The sequence below is a fragment of the Octopus bimaculoides genome, chromosome 1 (genome assembly GCF_046866305.1).
Source record: "Octopus bimaculoides isolate indiv1 chromosome 1, ASM4686630v1, whole genome shotgun sequence".
Classification (NCBI taxonomy): Eukaryota; Metazoa; Mollusca; class Cephalopoda; order Octopoda; family Octopodidae; genus Octopus; species Octopus bimaculoides.
Window position 1 is genome coordinate 126783643 of NC_142928.1, and position 8971 is coordinate 126792613.

General features: G+C 34.1%; 1 protein-coding gene across 5 annotated transcripts in view; it reads right to left on the minus strand.

The window, feature by feature from the left end:
* The window catches only part of LOC106873822 (glycosaminoglycan xylosylkinase), a 424441-nt gene that overhangs the window by 67390 nt on the left and 348080 nt on the right, over positions 1–8971 (minus strand). The gene's annotated exons all lie outside the window — the stretch shown is intronic.

Below are 8971 nucleotides of genomic sequence, written 5' to 3' on the forward strand. Positions count from 1 at the left end.
AGAACTTTATCAGTGGATATCGGATTATATGTGACTGTGGTAAGTAGTCTACGTCCCAACCCCACAAATTCAGGTTCAGTCCTATTGCATGGCACCTTGGACAAGCGTGTTCTACCATAGTCTTAGGGTGACCAAAGCTTTGTGAGCGGGACAACCAGTGTTGGTCTGTTTACATCCCCATATCTTAGAGGTTTGGCAAAAGATCCTGATAGAATAAGTACCAGACTCTGATAATTGTGAAATTAAATATTTGAATGAAACAGCCTGAAATTTACTTCAGTTGCATCTCATAGAATTCATGTGGTGTTATGAATTTAAGGACGAAATCTTCAGAAAGTTATTGGAACAAATTCGACACCTATATCCATGCATTTGAAACATTACAGAGTATAAGTATCTACGGAGCATAAGTATCACATTTATTTTTAAACTTAACTTCAAACTTCATTTGTTTTCTATTTTGATAAATTCTCTCTGTTGAAAATTATATTTTTATATTTTAAATAATTTGCAATTTCAGAAAATATATTTTTATATAAATTTGCGTTTTCTAATTTGATAAATTCTACGGACACAAACGAAGATGGACGAGTGATAGATAGATAGATAGATAGATAAATAGATAGATAGATAGATAGATAGATAGATAGATAGATAGATAGATAGATAGATAGATAGACAGATAGATATATAGAGATAGATAGATAAAGAGATAGGAAGACAGATAGATAGCTCCGGCCAGTCAGTACCCAAAGAATCAACTCAAACCAGCAGTAAAGTTCCTTGTCAGATTTTTCTACTTTCACTTCTGACAGCTAATACCATGACAGTGCCAAATATTTTGATAATTGCAATGTAAGTACAATTTAATATCTGATAATTTCAATAATTATTAATGAAATATTCAGTAATTGTAATGCATGTGGAATTAAATATTTGGTAATTGTAATGCATTATAAAAACTAAATATTTCATTTGGCATCTATCAAAATGAAAACTAGATTACCATTAAGGGGTACATGTATTTGTGTGTGCATATGCATGCACATGCCTTATCTTGTATCCTTTAACAATAATCTAGTGTAAAGGAGATCTGAGGCTTTGTGTAGAGAGAGCAATTGTTCAAGACTGAAGAATTCTGTTGAGAATAATGGTGCAGACAATAAGCAGAATATTGAGGCTAATATACCAAGTTGTACATTATAAAGCTAAGTAATAACTTCTTCCTATTTAATCAGTGGAGGAAAGAGTGTAACACCTAAGGTTTCGTTTTGGAAGGCCTACAAGTCCAAACTGAGAAAAAAAAGTTCTCTTCAAACTGAAGACCAGACCCTCAAATGCTTGTAATAATGTAGGTTCTGCTAAAGATACCTAAGGGCCAGATGGGGTATTAAACCATGTGTTGGATTAAGTCCACCACTCATAGGTAACACAGTTTTAATGGTACATTCTTTTTATTAGATGATGGAATGAAAAACAGGATTAAATGTACTCAATAATTTACATTTTAATATTTTTGCCTTCAATAAAGCAGTGAGATGGTATACTTGTTAGCATACTGGGCAAAATGCTTAGCAGCAATTTGTTCAACTACATGTTCTGGGTTCAAATGCCACTGAAGTTGACTTTGCCTTTCATCCCTTTAAGGGTTGATAAAATAAGCATCTGTTGAACACTAAGGTCGATGTAAACAACTTATCCACACTTCTGAACATGATGGCCTTGTGCCAGAATTCAGAACTAATGCTGCTACCTTCAGTAAAGTGGTGAGCTGTAGAATTGTTACTGAACAAATGCTTATCAGTATTTTGTCTGTCTTAATATCTCAAGTTCAAATTCTTCTGAGGTTGACTGCTTTTCATCCATTTGAGATGTACCAAATGAGCACTGGGGTCAATGTAATCAACTTACTCTCTCCCCTGAAATTGCTGGCATTGCACCAATATTTGAAACCAAAATTTCTACCTTCAGTGGAATGATATATGAAACCAAAGAAACACATTTTCTCTGTAGTAGTAGTAGTAGTAGTAGTAGTAGCAGTAGTAGCAGCAGTAGCAATAACAACAATAATAATAAAGAATTACTTTTTGAAAATACATTTGACAATTTGCTTGAATTACATTTCTTTGCTTTGGAAATCTATTTACTATTCTATATTTACAATATTGAATCATAAACCACACATTTGTATCATAAATTCATCTGAAACTTTTATATAACTTATTACCAATATCAAAATACTAAATAATGCAAATGATAAAGTTTTCGTTTTTTTTTTATCTTTAGTAATTTTTTTTAAAACAGGGAAGACTTAATATGAGAATAGTGCTTTAAATATTCTCTTCTAGTTTGATATATCCACAGTTGCCCATTATGGATTGGCTTGAAGGTTATTTTATCTATATAGTTCAAATGTAGATTTCTGATATGAACATGTTAAAATGCTTCAGTGTTTTATTATTTATTACAGTAGCTGGAGATTTGAATAGCATAAAAATGAAGATATTTCAGGGTAGTTCAAAAGCTAAAACATTCTGTTTGTTTACATGTATATGTATGCATTTATGAGTGCATGTTACATGCAGATTTAAATGTGTGTGTGTGTGTGTGTGTGTGTATTTATGTATATACAGACACGCATTTATGCACATATGCAGGAACTGTGATGGATATATATAAAGTGGAAATATGACAGGTTTTGATAAGCACAAACAGTTTCATATGTGAAGAGCACAATGAAACACATTGAGAAGACACAAAATGTATACATATGTATGTATGTGTGTGTCTATTCACACATACATACATACACATACAATGAATTAAATACCAACAATAACCTCCATTCTTCATTTGCATTTTTTCATATATCTTTTATCTTTTACTTGTTTCTGTCATCAGACTCTGGCCATGCTGGGGTACCACATTGAAGAATTTTGGCTGAATGAATAAACCCCAGTGCATAATTTTTAAAGCCGGGTACTTATTCTATCTTAGTTATGGGGACATAAACATACAATGCCAATTGTCAAGCAGTGGTGGAGACAAACATAGACACACACATACATGCATACACACACAACGGTCTCCTTACAGTTTCCACTTACTAAATCCACTCACAAGGCTTTGGTCAGCCTGAGGCTATAGTAGAAGACACTTGCTCAAAGTATTATGCAGTGGGACTGAACCCGGAACCATGTGGTTAAGAAGCAAACTTTTTACCACACAGCCATGCCTGTGCCTCTACAAACACACACATACACACACACACACACATATATATCAGAGATGAAAGGTCTATGTATGCAATGCATGCACTACATGCCTTACTATTTTTCCCCAATAGATAATTTTTGTGCAATATATCATAATTGATTATTGATAATTTCCACTAGATTCATATTTACTTTTATTTCGCATTCCTTCATTTCTTAGTATAAAGTTGTCAAAAGAAACCTAGAGAAGGGAAAGCAAAGTTTTTACTGCTTGCTTTCAATCATAACAAGAAAAGTGATGTTATTTCCTTTGTATTCTATTATTTTCGAGAAGAGAAACAAAAAAATGGGTGAGTGGTCAAGAAAGAGAAAGACAAAGAAAACAGATATTTTACTGCTTGCCTTCCAACCATGTTAAGCCAGCAGACACGTCAACATTTTTTCCTCTTGAAGTGCTGATGTTTTTCCTGTCCTGTACTGTACTGCAGAGATCAAAAACTTGCCTATTCCTGAGGTTTTCCTCATAGTGAGACTGATTTAGATGAGAAAAGCATATTTAGTCAATTTATGAGTTTGTTTTATGGCTTTCTGATATATCTTGTATGATTATTCGGCATTGAAGAGTACACATTTTATCTTTTATTTTTTACTTGTTTCAATCAGTAGACTGTGGCCAAGCTGGGGCTTAAATATTTTAAGGCCTGATGATTATTTTTTGGGGCTCTTGTACCAAACTGCTAAGTTACAGGAACGTAAACACACCAATGCTGGTTGTCAAACACAGACACAAAGACACACACACACACATACATACACACACACACACACACATATATATATATATATATATACACAAAGGGTTTTTCTCAGGTTCCTTCTATTAAGTCCACTTACAAAGTTTTAGTCGGCCCAAGGCTATAGTAGAAGTCACTAGTAGAAGACTGGACCTGGAATCATGTGGTTGGGAAGCAAACTTCTTACCACGCAACTACATTTGCTTTCTAAAAAGATTTAACCAATGGAGAATTTTTTAATCCCTTCTTAAGACCTGAATTCAGTCATGTGACCCCAGAGTTTTCTTGACTACTTCACACATAAAGCAATAAGAAGAAACCAGCAGAGAGAGAGAGAGAGAGAGAGAGAGAGAGAGAGAGAGAGAGAGAGAGAGAGAGAGAGAGAGAGAAAAGAAAGAGAGAGTGTATGTGTGTGTGTGTGTGAAATTAAAAAGTTTACATTCATTTGTTCAGGCCAATGCTTTAAAATTTAATTTTAGATATTTAAAGTTATTTAAGGAAGGTTACATAAAAAAGTAAGCTAGCACCTAAATTATCTATTAGCATAAAGCATTGATCCCTTTAAAAAGATTATATATAACACAATAGAATTTCTCAATCAAAACCAGAGTAGGCAGAACGGAACCGTTATTTTGATTGAAAGTATTATGTTTGAGTGAATGATGAGAAACCTATTCTGAACAAATTTTTCTGTTTCCCATGTCTGTTAGTTTGCCAGTATAAGAATACATTTTCTCAGCTTTGAAGTGATATTGAAAACGAATATCACTTTCAAGTGATATTCAAAACAAAATCATTTAATTGTATAGCTGTTTGTGTGTGTGTGTGTGCCTGTATATATATATATATATATATATATATATATATATAATTTTATTTAAAAGAATTCCAACTCTGTCTGTTTTTTATGTTTTATTTATACTCTTGTAAAATTAATGTGGGATATAGAATATGGAATATATAATATATAATATAAAAATGGATGGTACAATGAAATGAAGTATTGAATGTCTTATTGAATATATGGAATATGTCTTATTGAATATATGAAATATTGAGTGTTCAATATAAAGGATTAAATATATAAAGGCGAATACGTATTTTCTATACCTTGTGGTATTTCATCATGGCCGGTATGACAGACTGTAACAGACTGTCATACCGTCATATGACTGTCATACCTGTCATATATATATATATATATATATATATATATATATATCATACACACACATATATATATATACATATTTATGCCATGATGATATCTATTTATAGATATAACAAATGAAGAATGAATTTGTTAGTATTGCATTTATTCCATAGCTTTCAAATGTTTCACTAATGTTTGGGTGACAAGGTATATAACTTGAAGGCATACTTGAAGACATACTTGAAGACATGGAAGAGAATGATGATAATATCATATTGATTAAATAATATATACTAAATAATGACTAACTTACAGTCATTTAGTCTTAACACTTGTAATCAAATGAAAATAGTTTGTGCAAAGTTACTGTTTCTACTGAAGGAAGTTTCCCTTCTTCACCTACACATTTGGATAAGCAATGTTCACAGATTACTGCATAAGATAACTGTCTGGATTTCCAGATTCCTTCGTACCATATATATATATATATATATATATATATATATATATATATATATATATATATATATATATATATATATACATGCTTTATTTACTTGTATTATCTATCTTTCAGAAGATACTCATTCTCTCCTTCATGCGCATACTCCAAAAGTTGATTTATAAATAACCAAGTAGGCGTACTCAGTTTTGTTGAACGTTTTAATAATATGACTGAATTATTTCTTAGAGGAAGAACATTGCAGAAAAAAACATTACGTGAAAATGTTGAAACACTGTTGAATATAGTGTGTGATGAAAATTTCACTTCACCTTAGTGAGGTTTTTTCAGAAATAATTTTGTGAGTAAATACTTGAAGGTCCATGCTGTGAGAAATAATGATGTCATTGGCAAAATCAAAGCACGGACAATGAAATCCTGACAGCTGACTTGTAATTGATACCATCACCACTTTAACATCTATTTTTCTATGCTTGCATGGGTCAGACAAGGTAAATGGAGGTAAATTTTCTATAGGCGCAGGAGTGACTGTGTGAAAAGTAGCTTGCTTACGAACCACATAGTTCTGAGTTCAGTCCCACTGCATGGCACCTTGGGTAAGTGTCTTCTACTATAGCCTCGGGCCAGTCAAAGCCTTGTGAGTGGATTTGGTGGATGGAAACTGAAGGAAACCTGTCGTATATATATATATATATATATATATATATATATATATATGTATGTATATATGTGTGTGTGCATGTGTGTGTATGTTTGTATGCCTGTGTTTGTCCCCTCATCACTTGACAACTGTGTGTTTATATACCCATAACTTAGCGGTTCGGCAAAAGAACCAATAGAATAAGTACTAGGCTGACAAAGAATAAGTCATGGGATCGATTTGTTCAACAGAAGGCGATGCTCCAGCATGGCCACAGTCAAATGACTGAAACAAATAAAAGAAAGAATGGTCAGATGCCTTTTTTGTTACCAACCCTTACCTGTTTCCAAATGAGGTAATATCTCATTATGGCTAGATCACATTTTAACAGAATATTGGGAATAAATGACATTCGTTTACAACAATTAGATGATGTCAAGTCAAAGTGACTGACATGCACGCGCACACACAAACACACTCTCCCTCACTCCCACACCACATACGTATGTACGTACATACATACATATGGTCCTCCCATAAGTAATGCAGTATTTTGAATTGCATGAACTAAAAGTCGGAGGGGGAGGCGAGATAAATTACCTGCATCAACTTGCTATAAAAGCAGGTAGTAATTTTACCTTGTCCTTATTCTTAGTGCAAATTTTGAAGAGTGCAAGTTCGATTTTAACAGTTATTTTTTCGAAGCTATAATAGAAGTAACAAAGGAGCATATTCAGCATATTTTGCTTTATGAGTTCAATAAAAGCAGCAACGCAATGCAAAGTGCAAGGAATATTAATGCAGTATATGGGGATCGGACAGTAAGTGTAAGCCAGTTTCAACTGTGGTTCTAGAAATTTCGAGCTGGAAACTACAGCCTAGAAGATAAGCTTCATCCTGGAAGATTTGAAGAGCTCGAAGAGGATGTCCTGCAAAACCAGGTCGAATAAAATCCCATCATAACTGTTGAGGAACTAGCAGAGAAGCTTGGATTTGGTCATTCAACCAGTCATTCAAGTCAGCACTAGAAGAAAAGCGACCATCTTTGGTTTCAAAATGAAAGGTGTTCATCCATCAGGATAATGCTTGACCACATGCAGCAAGGATGATATTCCAAAGGCTAGAGCAGTTTGAATGGGAAATGATGCCCCACCCACCATATTTGCTGGACATTGCCCCATCTGATTATCATTTATTCTGCAGTCTTCAAAATCATTTGGATGGAAAAAAATATGAATTCTGTAGACAAAGTCAGAATGGTAGTGGAGGAGTATTTTCCGTCATGGACAAGTGAATTTTGGAAGAGGAGCTTAGCAAGTCTACCAGATAGATGGAAGAGCATTGTAGAAAATGAAGAAAGGTATATTTTAGATTAAAAAGAACTTTGTTTATCTCAATTTTGAAAAATAAAAGAAGCATAAAAAAACTGCATCATTTGTGGGATGACACAATATATATATATGTATATATACACGTATATGACAGGCTTCTTTCAGTTTCTGTCTAACACAACTCTTTGGATCCACTCACAACTCTTTAAATGACCTGGAGCCATTGCAGAAAACACTTGTCTAAGGTGCCACACAGACTGAACCCAAAGACCATGTGGCTGGAAAGCTGATTTCATAACTGCACAGCCTTACCCATATAAAATGTAGTAATTTACACCACCACATGGTTGATGGATGCCTTCAGCAGAAAATACTCTGTTGAAAGCCTTTGGAACAAGTTTACAATCTGAGAGAAACTTTCTCTCCTCTTCCTATTAGTCTAGTCTCAAAAGTTCTGAAAGAGCAGATTGAACTACTAAAGAAAAAAAAATTTAAATATATAAACAGAAAAAGTTACATCAAAAGTAAAAACATCATGGAATTCAGTCAGTTATCAACAAGAGGCTTTTCATACAAATTATTTATATGAGGCAAACAGTTACAGGATACAAATTAAATGATGATGAAATGAGATTTCTTTTTTTTTTTAAACTGAATCAGAAAGAAAGATAATAACCTTGACACTTTACAGGATTGCCAAGACTTGTGGTAAGGAGGGGAGGTATCCTCACACCTATGATCTAGCCAGAATTTTTGTGATAAGAATCAGGAAGTGGTGTTAAACTGAGTGATAGATTAAGTAGCTTGCAAGTAGGCTATGGTATGAGTTTGAACTCAAAGCAAAAAGGGTGGAAAAAATACCATAAGGTATCTCATCTGACATACTAATGATTCCAGCCATGGCAGTAGACTGGTGGATCCTGAAAAGGATGAAAAGCAAAGCTACCCTCAACAGAATTTAAACAGAATGGCAGAACTGAGAATAGCTATTGCTAAGCATTTCAGCCAATGCTCCAAAGATTAATCTAACTCACCACCTAAGCCAATTTGAATCTGGGAATATACTCAGAGTACTGGTGCCTGAGGTGACTGTTCAGGCAATGGGTAGTATAAAAGAGCCAGAGGCATTTATTGCAGGGGAGAGTTGGTGGGGGACAAATGCTAGTTGCTCTTTGTATCATTGGCATCTGACCTCTACCTCTTGACGTCTGTTCTCTGGATGATGACATGCTGCCACTTTGGGTGATCTTTGGCAATTGTCTCCCAACTATTTGGCTCAATGGAGCAGTGGAGGAAAGTAGCCTTGAGCCGGTCTTGGTAATGGAGTTTGAGGGCTCTGTGTAGTCTAGTGCTTGAGCCCAACTCTGCAAAGAGG